Source organism: Balaenoptera physalus (genome assembly GCF_965194825.1).
Source record: "Balaenoptera physalus genome assembly, chromosome: 7".
Lineage (NCBI taxonomy): Eukaryota > Metazoa > Chordata > Mammalia > Artiodactyla > Balaenopteridae > Balaenoptera > Balaenoptera physalus.
The window spans coordinates 98,340,153-98,353,518 of record NC_138886.1 but is presented as its reverse complement, the minus strand read 5'-3'; positions in this window follow the sequence as shown (position 1 = coordinate 98,353,518).

Sequence of the window (13,366 nt, the reverse complement as noted above, 5' to 3'; positions counted from 1 at the left end):
AACCAGTCAGAAGCTTCTAAACCAACTCTGTAAGAGCTCTGGAAAATCATCAAAGGTTTCCACAACCAAGCAAATGCCCAATTGGAGAAAATCATCGCCAAAGAGATAGGAAAGTTTTGTGGCCATTTACCTACTCTTGTTCCACTCCTCCCAACATAACAGTGGTCTTAGTCTTGAGCCAGCAGCAGCCTGGTTTCCAGTTCTCCAATTCCAACTGGTTGGAGCAGAGTAGACCTTATTTACAAATTATTGTGTACCACTATTCCAACCTGTCAGGGGGAAACCCGAAAGCCTGAAAGCCTGAAGCAAGATGCTCTTGTCTGTTTTGCATAACACAGAACACAGAAAAATGGCAGGTGCTACTTGTAAAGCTACAAGGCAACTGTAAATGAACAGATGCCTGGGTCAAGAGATTCTGGGTGGAGAAATATAATAGACCATTTAAAGCCCAAGGTAGAAGCTGGAAGTGAGACTATTTGGGAAATTAGGACTTTCAAAGCAGCCTGTATGCAGGGGAATTTAGAAAGCCACATGCAGGACCAGGCATGACATGCTCAGAAAAGTCCTGAGAAGACCTCAAGCTTTCACCTCAGGCTAATCCCTAGGCTCAGAGTAAGCCTAGCTAAGTGGTGAACAAGGACCCCAGCACAGAGCCAATCTGCCGTAATTGGTGGTGGCTGTTCCCTCTTTTTACATGTTTTTATTTATTATTTCAGCTCCTAGACTTCAAGGAAATCTCCATCAGAAAAAAAGCTGGGGGGCTGGAGTCAAGGTGGCAGAGTAGGAGGATGCAGAGTTGGCATCTCCTCACAGCTAGGACACCTACCAGGTGTTGGTGGGGGACCTCGGACACCTCGGACACCTAAGAGGACTGGAGGAACCCCTGAGGGGAGGGAAGGGGAAGGAGAAGTGGAGGCCAGATGGGACTGGAGCCCCTGAGGGGCAGCTGGAGGAGGGGAGGGATTCCCATGCACAGAGGGGCCCATTCACAACGAGGGGAACAACAGGGACAGGGAGAGACCCTCAGGGGATTGGAGGACCAGAAGGAAATGCGGCCTGCATTTCCCCCCACCCAGGGGGCCTCGGGGAGCCTGCAGATCCCAGGCCTGATGCTCCACACGACAAGGCCCCTTCTGGTCACACTGAGCCTAGGCCCAGCACACCCCACCCCACACACCCAGGGCCTTTTCCTTTCCCATGTTAGGGAAGTTTTCAACTATAATCTCTGCAATATTTTCTCAGACCCTTTCCTTTTCTCTTCTTCTTCTGAGACCAGTATAATTAGAATGTTGGTACGTTTAGTGTTGTCCCAGATGTCTCTAAGATTGTCTTCAATTCTTTTCATCCTTTTTTCTTTATTCTGCTCCTCAGGAGTTATTTCCACCATTTTGTCTTCCAGATCACTTATTCGTTCTTCTGCCTCAGTTATTCTGTTACTGATTCCTTCTAGTGTATTTTTCCTTTCAGTTATTGTGTTGTTCATCTCTGTTTGTTTGTTCTTTAGTTCTTCTAGATCTTTGTTAAACATTTCTTGTATCTTCTCAATCCATACCTCTAGTCTATTTCCACGATTCTGGATCATCTTTACTATCATTACTCTGAATTCTTTTTCAGGTAGATTGCCTATTTCCTCTTCATTTATTTGGTCTTGTAAGTTTTTACCTTGCTCCTTCATCTGTGACATATTTTTTTGCTGTCACTTTTTTTTTTTTTTTTTAATGAGTGGGATTTTGTTCCTCTGTTATTGATTGTTTGGCCTGAGGCTTCCAACACTGGAGTTTGTAAGCTGTTGGGTAGAGCTGGGTCTTGGTGCTGAGATGAGGACCTCTGTGAGACCGCACTCTGATGAATATTCCACGGGGTCTGAGCTTCTCTGTTAGTCCAGTGGTTTGGACTCAGAGCTCCCACTGCAGGAGCTTTGGCCTGACCCCCGGCTCGTGAACAAAGATCCCACCTTTGTGGTTCTTTTGTGAATAAGGACACTCCAAACCTAAAAGGTCATTATTTTCTGCTGGGTTCTGCCTCCACTGGGTTCCACCTCTGCTGGGTTCTGCTGGAGCAAACTATCTTTTAATAGTTTTGGTGAATTTAGCATATGACTTCAATTTTGGTGAATTTAGCATATGACTTCAATTCCTCTCCATTCCCCAAACACAGACTCACTCCCTCTGCTCATCTCTAGAGAAGTCTGCAGACCTTTTGTGCTGCCCATCAGGTCTGGCCCCACCCCCTGTCCCTTTGGACTCACCACACCACACATGGGCCCATGCTCCAGGAACCTAGGGTGGCCTGCTCTCTGCTCCTTTTGTTTTAACTTGCATCAGATGTCAGAGGATGGTGCTTTTGGTTGCCTTACAACTCTCTTGGGGGGTGCTTCCTTGCCTAATTTCATTTAATCTTTACAATAAGCCCACAAGTTTAGAAATCACTTGATTGCAAGTGACCACAATCTCATGCACACTATCTGAAGCCAAAAGCAGAGGGGTTTCCTAGGAGACAAAGTGACAGAGATAGCCTCCCCATGCTTGGAGTAGCAGAATGATGTCTCAGACCTAAAGGTACCCTCTCTGTACCTTCAGAGCTGCCTGAAGCACCATCTCTACTTCTCAGAGCAGCTGCCACTTCCTCCTGGTTCCACATGTTCCCTTTACTTGCTCATGACCCCAGCAGGACAGTCCCTAAAATGCAGCCTTCACTCCAGGAGTTCCTTAACCTTCTGGTTCTGACCATCTCGGTCCTGGTATCTCTGGTTCTTGATTTTGGTGTCTCTAATGTGTTCAGCCTAAATAAGGTCACACTTCCTCTGAATACATGTGCCCTGATCAAGTCATCTGTGTCTGGAGTAGAGGGAGAAGTGTTTCATGTTAAGAATAGGGAATGTGTTAGTGACAGCTGAATTTTCTAAGGAATGAGAAGCACCAAGATGTACGTGTGTAGGAGGAAAATATAAGTTCTGTTCAGCCAGTGAGGTAGATAGTGCATTTATTCTTAGTTTATAGGTACAGAAACAGACTTAGAAGGTTCAGTAGCCAACCCAAAGCCACTACACAATGGCTTAGCCTTCACAGAGACCAAGAATGTACGTGTATACGTGTGATTTAGGGAAATGGAGATTTAGGTGTGTTTAGTGTACAATACATATATATGATATATATCTATATATGTATTCTATCTCTAAGGCTTTCTTTGGTCTACCTGGATATGCAGATAGGCAGAAGGGCTCAGGGGCTGCAGAGAACTGGGTGCTCCATGCAAGTACAGGGAGAGAATTTCATGGATATGTTTCTTCTTGAAGGGAAAGTATGTTCAATGCATTTGACATTGGCCGATTGCATGTGGTTCTAGAAAGGAAAACAGGCTGGGCAGCATAGTGACTATGAGCCTGGGTTTGAAGCCTGATACTGCCCTGGGCCAGCTCTGTGACTTCAGAAAAAAATACCTAATGTCTGTGTGCATCTATTTCCTCAAGTGAGCATGAGTAACATAATGCCTAGACCACAAAGATTGTTAATGCAGACTAAACAAAGTAATATTTGCAAAGTACTTAGAACCTTGCCCAGCACATAGTAAGCACCATAAGTGTATGCTGAAGAAAACCAGAGCAAAAGATATCTTTCCTTCTCTCTTTGTCTCAGTAGAGATTCATCTTCTCTTTCTGTCTCATTTAATGTTTGAAGTTCATCCTACAATCTTACAAATAACTTTTTAACCTGAATCCCTCTTCCTAGTCACGATAACCCTTTGATTTAACATTCTTACTGGGAACTATAATAGAAAACGTTTTTGCATTGGGATAGGTATATTATTTTTCGTGTACTACCTCTTTATTACATTTTGTTTCTATTATTCAGAAGTCAACATGAGTAGACTGAGAAAGAAATTTCTTGTCTACTATCCAAAAGTAGCTTAAAACTGAATTGTGTTCCACGTCTAGTTAACACCTCAATAACTCAACAACCTTATTAAGCCAATCTTTTGTTTTGTTTTGTTTTTAAACATCTTTATTGGAGTATAATTGCTTTCATTGTTGTGTTAGTTGCTGTTGTATAACAAAATGAATCAGCTATACTTATACATATATCCCCATATAGCCTCCCTCTTGTGTCTCCCTCCCACCCTTCCTATCCCATCCCTCTATGTGGTCACAAAGCACGGGGCTGATCTCCCTGTGCTATGCAGCTGCTTCCCACTAGCTATCTATTTTACGTTTCGTAGTGTATATAAGTCCATGCCACTCTCTCATTTCGTCCCAGCTTACCCTTCCCACTCCCCGTGTCCTCAAGTCCATTCTCTACATCTGCATCTTTATTCCTGTCCTGCTCCTAGGTTGTTCAGAACCATTTTTTTAAAGTAGATTCCATATATATGTGTTAGCATACGGTATTTGTTTTTCTCCTTCTGACTTACTTCACTCTGTATGACAGACTCTAGGTCCATACACCTCACTATAAATAACTCAATTTCATTTCTTTTTATGGCTGAATAATATTCCATTGTATATATGTGCCACATCTTCTTTATCCATTCATCTGTCGATGGACACCTAGGATGCTTCCATGTCCTGGCTATTGTAAATAGAGCTGCAGTGAACACTGTGGTACATGAATCTTTTTGAATTATGGTTTTCTCAGGGTATATGCCCAGCAGTGGGATTGCTGAGTCGTATGGTAGTTCTATTTTTAGTTTTGTTTTTTTTTAACATCTTTATCGGCGTATAATTGCTTTACAATGGTGTGTTCGTTTCTGCTTTATAACAAAGTGAATCAGTTATACATAAACATATGTTCCCATATCTCTTTCCTCTTGTGTCTCCCTCCCTCCCACCCTCCCTATCCCACCCCTCTAGATGGTCACAAGCCACCTAGCTGATCTCCCTGTGCTATGCGGCTACTTCCCACTAGCTATCTATTTTACGTTTGGTAGTGTATATATGTCCATGCCACTCTCTCACTTTGTCACAGCTTACCCTTCCCCCTTCCCATATCCTCATGTCCGTGCTCTAGTAGGTCTGTGTCTTTATTCAAGTCTTACGCTTAGGTTCTTCATGACCTTTTTTTTTTTTCTCAGATTCCATATATACATGTTAGCATACGGTACTTGTTTTTCTCTTTCTGACTTACTTCACTCTGTATGACAGACTCTAGGTCCATCCACCTCACCACAAATAACTCAATTTCGTTTCTTTTTATGGCTGAGTAATATTCCATTGTGTATATGTGCCACATCTTCTTTATCCATTCATCTGTTGATGGACACTTAGGTTGCTTCCATGTCCTGGCTATTGTAAATAGAGCTGCAATGAATATTTTGGTACATGACCCTTTTTGAATTGTGGTTTTCTCAGGGTATATGCCCAGTAGTGGGATTGCTGGGTCGTATGGTAGTTCTATTTGTAGTTTTTTAAGGAACCTCCATACTGTTCTCCATAGTGGCTGTATCAATTTATATTCCCACCAACAGTGCAAGAGGGTTCCCTTTTCTCCACACCCCCTCCAGCATTTATTGTTTCTAGATTTTTTGATGATGGCCATTCTGACTGGTGTGAAATGATATCTCATTGTAGTTTTGATTTGCATTTCTCTAATGATTAATGATGTTGAGCATTCTTTCATGTGTCTGTTGGCAATCTGTATATCTTCTTTGGAGAAATGTCTATTTAGGTCTTCTGCCCATTTTTGGATTGGGTTGTTTGTTTTTTTGTTATTGAGCTGCATGAGCTGCTTGTAAATTTTGGAGATTAATCCTGTGTCAGTTGCTTCATTTGCAAATATTTTCTCCCATTCTGAGGGTTGTCTTTTGGTCTTGTTTATGGTTTCCTTTGCTGTGCAAAAGCTTTTAACTTTCATTAGGTCCCATTTGTTTATTTGTGTTTTTATTTCCATTTCTCTAGGGGCTGGGTCAAAAAGGATCTTGTTGTGATTTATGCCATAGAGCGTTCTGCCTATGTTTTCCTCTAAGAGTTTGATAGTGTCTGGCCTTACATTTAGGTCTTTAATCCATTTTGAGTTTATTTTTGTGTATGGTGTTAGGGAGTGTTGGAATTTCATACTTTTACATGTAGCTGTCCAGTTTTCCCAGCACCACTTATTGAAGAGGCTGTCTTTTCTCCACTGTATATGCTTGCCTCCTTTATCAAAGATAAGGTGACCATATGTGCATTGGTTTATCTCTGGGCTTTCTATCCTGTTCCATTGATCTATGTTTCTGTTTTTGTGCCAGTACCATACTGTCTTGATTACTGTAGCTTTGTAGTATAGTCTGAAGTCAGGGAGCCTGATTCCTCCAGCTTCGTTTTTCGTTCTCAAGATTGCTTTGGCTATTCGAGGTCTTTTGTATTTCCATACAAATTGTGAAATTTTTTGTTCTAGTTCTGTGAAAAATGCCAGTGGTAGTTTGATAGGGATTGCATTGAATCTGTAGATTGCTTTGGGTAGTAGAGTCATTTTCACAATGTTGATTCTTCCAATCCAAGAACATGGTATATCTCTCCATCTATTTGTATCATTTTTAATTTCTTTCAGCAGTGTCTTATAATTTTCTGCATACAGGTCTTTTGTCTCCTTTGGTAGGTTTATTCCTACATACTTTATTCTTTTTGTTGCAATGGTAAATGGGAGTGTTTTCTTAATTTCACTTTCAGATTTTTCATCACTAGTGTATAAGAATGCCAGAGATTTCTGTGCATTAATTTTGTATCCTGCTACTTTACCAAATTCATTGATTAGCTCTAGTAGTTTTCTGGTAGCATCTTTAGGATTCTCTCTATATATTATCATGTCATCTGCAAACAGTGACAGCTTTACTTCTTCTTTTCTGATTTGGATTTCTTTTTCTTCTCTGATTGCTGTGGCTAAAACTTCCAGAGCTATGTTGAATAATAGTGGTGAGAGTGGGCAAACTTGTCTTGTTCCTGATCTTAGTGGAAATGGTTTCAGTTTTTCACCATTGAGGACGATGTTGGCTGTGGGTTTGTCATATATGGCCTTTATTATGTTGAGAAAAGTTCCCTCTATGGCTACTTTCTGCAGGGTTTTTATCATAAATGGGTGTTGAATTTTGTCAAAAGCTTTCTCTGCATCTATTGAGATGATCATATGGTTTTTCTCCTTCAATTTGTTAGTATGGTGTATCACGTCGATTGATTTGCGTATATTGAGGAATCCTTGCATTCCTGAAATAAACCCCACTTGGTCATGGTGTATGATCCTTTTAATGTGCTGTTGGATTCTGTTTGCTAGTATTTTGCTGAGGATTTTGCATCTATGTTCATCACTGATATTGGCCTGTAGTTTTCTTTCTTTGTGACATCTTTGTCTGGTTTTGGTATTAGGGTGATGGTGGCCTCGTAGAATGAGTTTGGGAGTGTTCCTCCCTATGCTATATTTTGGAAGAATTTGAGAAGGATAGGTGTGAACTCTTCTCTAAATGTTTGATAGAATTTGCCTGTGAAGCCATCTGGTCGTGGGCTTTTGTTTGTTGGAAGATTTTTAATCACAGTTTCAATTTCAGTGCCTGTGATTGGTCTGTTCATATTTTCTATTTCTTCTTGGTTCAGTCTCGGTAGGTTGTGCATTTCTAAGAATTTGTCCATTTCTTCCAGGTTGTCCATTTTATTGGCATAGAGTTGCTTGTAGTAATCTCTCATGATCCTTTGTATTTCTGCAGTGTCAGTGGTTACTTCTCCTTTTTCATTTCTAATTCTATTGATTTGAGTCTTCTCCCTTTTTCTCTTGATGCGTCTGGCTAATGGTTTATCAATTTTGTTTATCTTCTCAAAGAACCAGCTTTTTGTTTTATTGATCTTTGCTATCGTTTCCTTCATTTCTTTTTCATTTATTTCTGATCTGATCTTTATGATTTCTTTCCTTCTGCTAACTTGGGTTTTTTCCTTTTGTTCTTCTTTCTCTAATTGCTTTAGGTGCAAGGTTAGGTTGTTCATTTGGGACGTTTCCTGTTTCTTAAGGTACGATTGTATTGCTATAAACTTCCCATTAGAACTGCTTTTGCTGCATCCCATAGGTTTTGGGTCGTCGTGTCTCCATTGTCATTTGTTTCTAGGTATTTTTTGATTTCCTCCTTGATTTCTTCAGTGATCACTTCGTTATTAAGTAGTGTATTGTTTATCCTCCATTTGTTTGTATTTTTTCCAGATCTTTTCCTGTAAGTGATATCTAGTCTCGTAGCGCTGTGGTCAGAAAAGATACTTGATACGATTTCAATTTTCTTAAATTTACCAAGGCTTGATTTGTGACCCAAGATATGATCTATCCTGGAGAATGTTCCATGAGCACTTGTGAAAAATGTGTATTTTATTGTTTTTGGATGGACTGTCCTATAAATATCAATTAATTCCATCTTGTTTAATGTATGATTTAAAGCTTGTGTTTCCTTATTTATTTTCATTTTGGATGACCTTTCCATTGGTGAAAGTGAGGTGTAAAAGTCCCCTACTATGATTTTGTTACTGTCGATTTCCCCTTTCATGGCTGTTAGTATTTGCCTTATGTATTGAGGTGTTCCTATGTTGGGTGCATAAATATTTGCAATTATTATATCTTCTTCTTGGATCAATCCCTTGATCATTATGTAGTGTCCTTCTTTGTCTCTTGTAATAATCTTTATTTTAAAGTCTATTTTGTCTGATATGAGAATTGCTACTCCAGCTTTCTTCTGATTTCCATTTGCATGGGATACCTTTTTCCATCCCCTCACTTTCAGTCTGTATGTGTCCCTAGGTCTGAAGTGGGCCTCTTGTAGACAGCATATATACGGGTTTTGTTTTTGTATCCATTCAGCCAGTCTGTGCCTTTTGGTGGGAGCATTTAATCCATTTACATTTAAGATAATTATCGATATGTATGTTCCTATTCCCATTTTCTTAAGTGTTTTGGGTTTGTTATTGTAGGTGTTTTCCTTCTCTTGTGTTTCTTGCCTAGAGAAGTTCCTTTAACATTTGTTGTAAAGCTGGTTTGGTGGTGCTGAACTCTCTCAGCTTTTGCTTGTCTGTAAAGGTTTTAATTTCTCCATCAAATCTGAAGGAGATACTTGCTGGGTAATCTTGGTTGTAGGCTTTTCTCCTTCCTCACTTTAAATATGTCCTGCCACTCCCTTCTGACTTGCAGAGTTTCTGCTGAAAAATCAGCTGTTAACCTTATGGGGATTCCCTTGTGTGTTATTTGTTGTTTTTCCCTTGCTGCTTTTAATATGTTTTCTTTGTATTTAATTTTTGATAGTTTGATTAATATGTGTCTTGGCGTGTTTGTCCTTGGATTTATCCTGTTTGGGACTCTCTGTGCTTCCTGGACGTGATTAACTATTTCCTTTCTCATATTAGGGAAGTTTTCAAATATAATCTCTTCAAATAGTTTCTCAGTGCCTTTCTTTTTCTCTTCTTCTGGGACCCCTATAATTCAAATGTTGGTGCGTTTAATGTTGTCCCAGTGGTCTCTGAGACTGTCCTCAGTTCTTTTCATTCTTTTTTCTTTATTCTGCTCTGCAGTAGTTATTTCCACTATTTTATCTTCCAGGTCACTTATTTGTTCTTCTGCCTCAGCTATTCTGCTATTGATCCCTTCTAGAGTATTTTTAATTTCTTTTATTGTGTTGTTCATCATTGCTTGTTTCCTCTTTAGTCCTTCTAGGTCCTTGTTAAATGTTTCTTACATTTTCTGTATTCTATTTCCAAGATTTTGGATCATCTTTACTATCATTATTCTGAATTCTTTTTCAGGTAGCCTGCCCATGTCCTCTTCATTTGTTAGGTCTGGTGTGTTTTTACCTTGCTCCTTCATCTGCTGTGTGTTTTTCTGTCTTTTCATTTTGCTGATCTTACTGTGTTTGGGGTCTCCTTTTCACAGGTTGCAGGTTCGTAGTTCCCGTTGTTTTTGGTGTCTGTCCCCAGTGGCTAAGGTTGATTCAGTGGGTTGTGTAGGTTTCCTGGTGGAGGGGAGTAGTGCCTGTGTTCTGGTGGATGAGGCTGGATCTTGTCTTTCTGGTGGACAGGTCCACATCTGGTGGTGTTTTGGGGTGTCTGTGGCCTTATTATGGTTTTAGACAGCCTCTCTGCTAATGGATGGGGCTGTGTTCCTGTCTTGCTAGTATTTTGGCATAGGGTGTCCAGCACTGTAGCTTGCTGGTCGTTGAGTGAAGCTGGGTCTTGGTGTTGAGATGGAGATCTCTGGGAGATTTTCGTCGTTTGTTATTACGTGGAGCTGGAAGGTCTCTTGTGGATCAGTGTCCTGAAGTTGGCTTTCCCACCTCAGTGGCACAGCCCTGATGCCTGGCTGGAGCACCAAGAGCCTGTCCTCCACACGGCTCAGAATAAAAGGGAGAAAAAATAGAAAGAAAGAAAGAAAGAGGGTAAAATAAAAGAAAGTTATTAAAATAAAAAAATATTATTAAAAAATTTTTTAAAAAGTAAAAAAAAAAAAAAAAAAAAACCAAAAAATACCGGATGGACAGAACCCTAGGACAAATGGTTAAAGCAAAGCTATACAGACAAAATCTAACACAGAAGCATACACATACACACTCACAAAAAGAGGAAAAGGGGAGAAAATAATCTATCTTGTTCCCAAAGTCCACCACCTTAATTTGGGATGATTCGTTGTCTATTCAGGTATTCCACAGATGCAGGGTACATCAAGTTGACTGTGGAGATTTCATCCGCTTCTCCTGAGGCTGCTGGGAGAAATTTCCCTTTCTCTTCTTTGTTCGCACAGCTCCTGGGATTCAGCTTTGGATTTGAACCTGCCACTGTGTGTAGGTCGCCTGAGGACGTCTGTTCTTCGCTCAGACCGGACAAGGTTAAAGGAGCAGCTGATTTGTTGGCTCTGGCTCACTCAGGCCCAGGGGGAGGGAGGGGTACAGATGCGGGCGAACCTGCGGCGGCAGAGGCTGGCGTGACGTTGCTCCAGCCTGAGGCGCGCCGTGCGTTCTCCCGGGGAAGTTGTTGCTGGATCACGGGACCCTGGCAGTGGCGGGCTGCACAGGCTCCCGGGAGGGGAGGTGGGGATAGTGACCTGTGCTCACACACAGGCTTCTTGGTGGCGGCAGCAGCAGCCTTGGCGTCTCATGCCCGTCTCTGGGGTCCGCGCTGATAGCCGCGGCTCGCGCCCGTCTCTGGAGCTCCTTTAAGCAGCGCTCTTAATCCCCTCTCCTCGCACACCAGGAAACAAAGGGGCAAGTAAAAGTCTCTTGTCTCTTCGGCAGCTCCAGACTTTTCCCGGACTCCCTCCCGGCTAGCTGTGGTGCGCTAACCCCTTCAGGCTGTGTTCACGCTGCCAACCCCAGTCCTCTCCCTGGGATCCGACTGAAGCCCGAGCCTCAGCTCCCAGCCCCCGCCCGCCCCGGCGGGTGAGCAGACAAGCCTCTCCTCCAGGAGAGTGCTGGTCGGCACCGATCCTCTGTGCGGGAATCTCTCCGCTTTGCCCTCCGCACCCCTGTTGCTGCGCTCTCCTCCGTGGCTCTAAAGCTTCCCCCCTCCGCCATCCGCAGTCTCCGCCTGCGAAGGGGCTCCTAGTGTGTGGAAACCTTTCCTCCTTCACAGCTCCCTCCCACTGGTGCAGGTCCCGTCCCTATTCTTTTGTCTCTGGTTTTTCTTTTTTTCTTTTGCCCTACCCAAGTACGTGGGGAGTTTCTTGCCTTTGGGGAGGTCTGAGGTCTTCTGCCAGCGTTCAGTGGGTGTTCAATAGGAGCAGTTCCACGTGTGGATGTATTTCTGATGTATCTGTGGGGAGGAAGGTGATCTCCGCATCTTACTCTTCTGCCATCTTCTCAAAAATCTCCAATCTTTTGTTGATGGGCACTTGAGTTGCTTCTATGTCTTGGTTATTGTAAATAGTGCTGCTATGAACATTGGGGTGCATGTGTCTTTTTGAATTAGAATTTTCATTTTTTCTGGATATGTACCTAGGAGTTGAATTGCTGGATCGTTTGTAGTTCTATTTTTAGTTTTTAAGGAAACACCATACTCTTTTCTATAGTGGCTGCACCAATTTACATTCCCATCTACAGTGTACAATTCCCTTTACTTCCCATCCTCTCTAGCATTTATTATTTATAGACTTTTTGATGATATCCATTATCTTTGGCCACTTCTTAAAAAGGCATCAGGTAATATATCCTTATGCTTCTTGGAGTAATGAGATTTCTCAGCCAATTTCCTGCACATAGGTGGTTGGGGCACAAGGATTGTCTTATGTCTCAAAATAAATGCTTTTTTTTTTTTTTAGCGCAGGTTGATGACCTCTTTTAATAATTTGACTCTGACAAAAATCTTACTCAATTTAACTTTCTTTCCAACTTGATTCCGGTCAGCTCCATGTGTCAACAGACATGCCCGTGGTAACTAGAAATCAATTTCCTCCCATACACTTACCTTTCTCTCATCTTATGTCATTCAGAATATAATCAGGAGACAAAACCACACCATTAATTTAAACATATATATATATGTTGTTATGTAAGAAAAAGAGAGTTAAATACTGAAAGGGTAAAAGAGTGCTAGAGCAAGGAGTGTGGTGTACAAAAATAGGACTGTGTTGTAGTGATCAGATGGTGTCCTCCCCAGAGCATCTTACTTTCAATGAACTTATTCAGACAAATAATTGGTTATGGTTGCAGTGCTTTCTTTTTGTGTTGCCTGAGGTAAACTGGCCAGATCATGCCCACACAAGTTACATTTAAAGGATGGAAATTAATTGGAATTCCGTACAGAAGACTAATTATTCCAGGAAGTAAAAAGCACTGTATTTGGGTATTTAAACATATTCACTCTTGATAGTTTTTTGTTCCGTTTATTGGAAAGAAATATTGGTGATATTTCTAGAATAATGGCATGAGGAGCTTATCAAATCCTCTTCCTGAAAAGCAATGATAAAACTGGACAAAATTATCAAAAGCAACAATTCCAGGACTCTAAAAACTGACTATGGTATCAGTAAATTGAGAAGTGCTTATTGAAGTAAAAACAAAAATAACAAAAAAACCCCTACTAAACCTTGAGCAATAACAGTGGGAGTCTGTGGCATTATTGCCTGTGTCAGTTCTTACCAACACCCCCTTCCCTGGTTCCATGAGCAACAGTAGTTCTGCCAGGGTGGGGCAAGCTGTGAAAATCAGAAGTTTACTGCTGAAGAGGTCTGACTTGATTTGGAACAGAACTCTAGATACCCAATACCTTTGGTCATTGTCAGAAAGCAATTTTGGTGGAAACCAAGGAGGAATGGCAACATTGCAGGTAGTATGAAGTCATGATGTTAGTTGAGGTTAACAGCAGACTGGCAGACTAACCAAAAATTTAACAGAAAAATCCCCAAAATGAGACCACAAGAGTGGGCCATAATAAACTCCCACATGTCCTTGG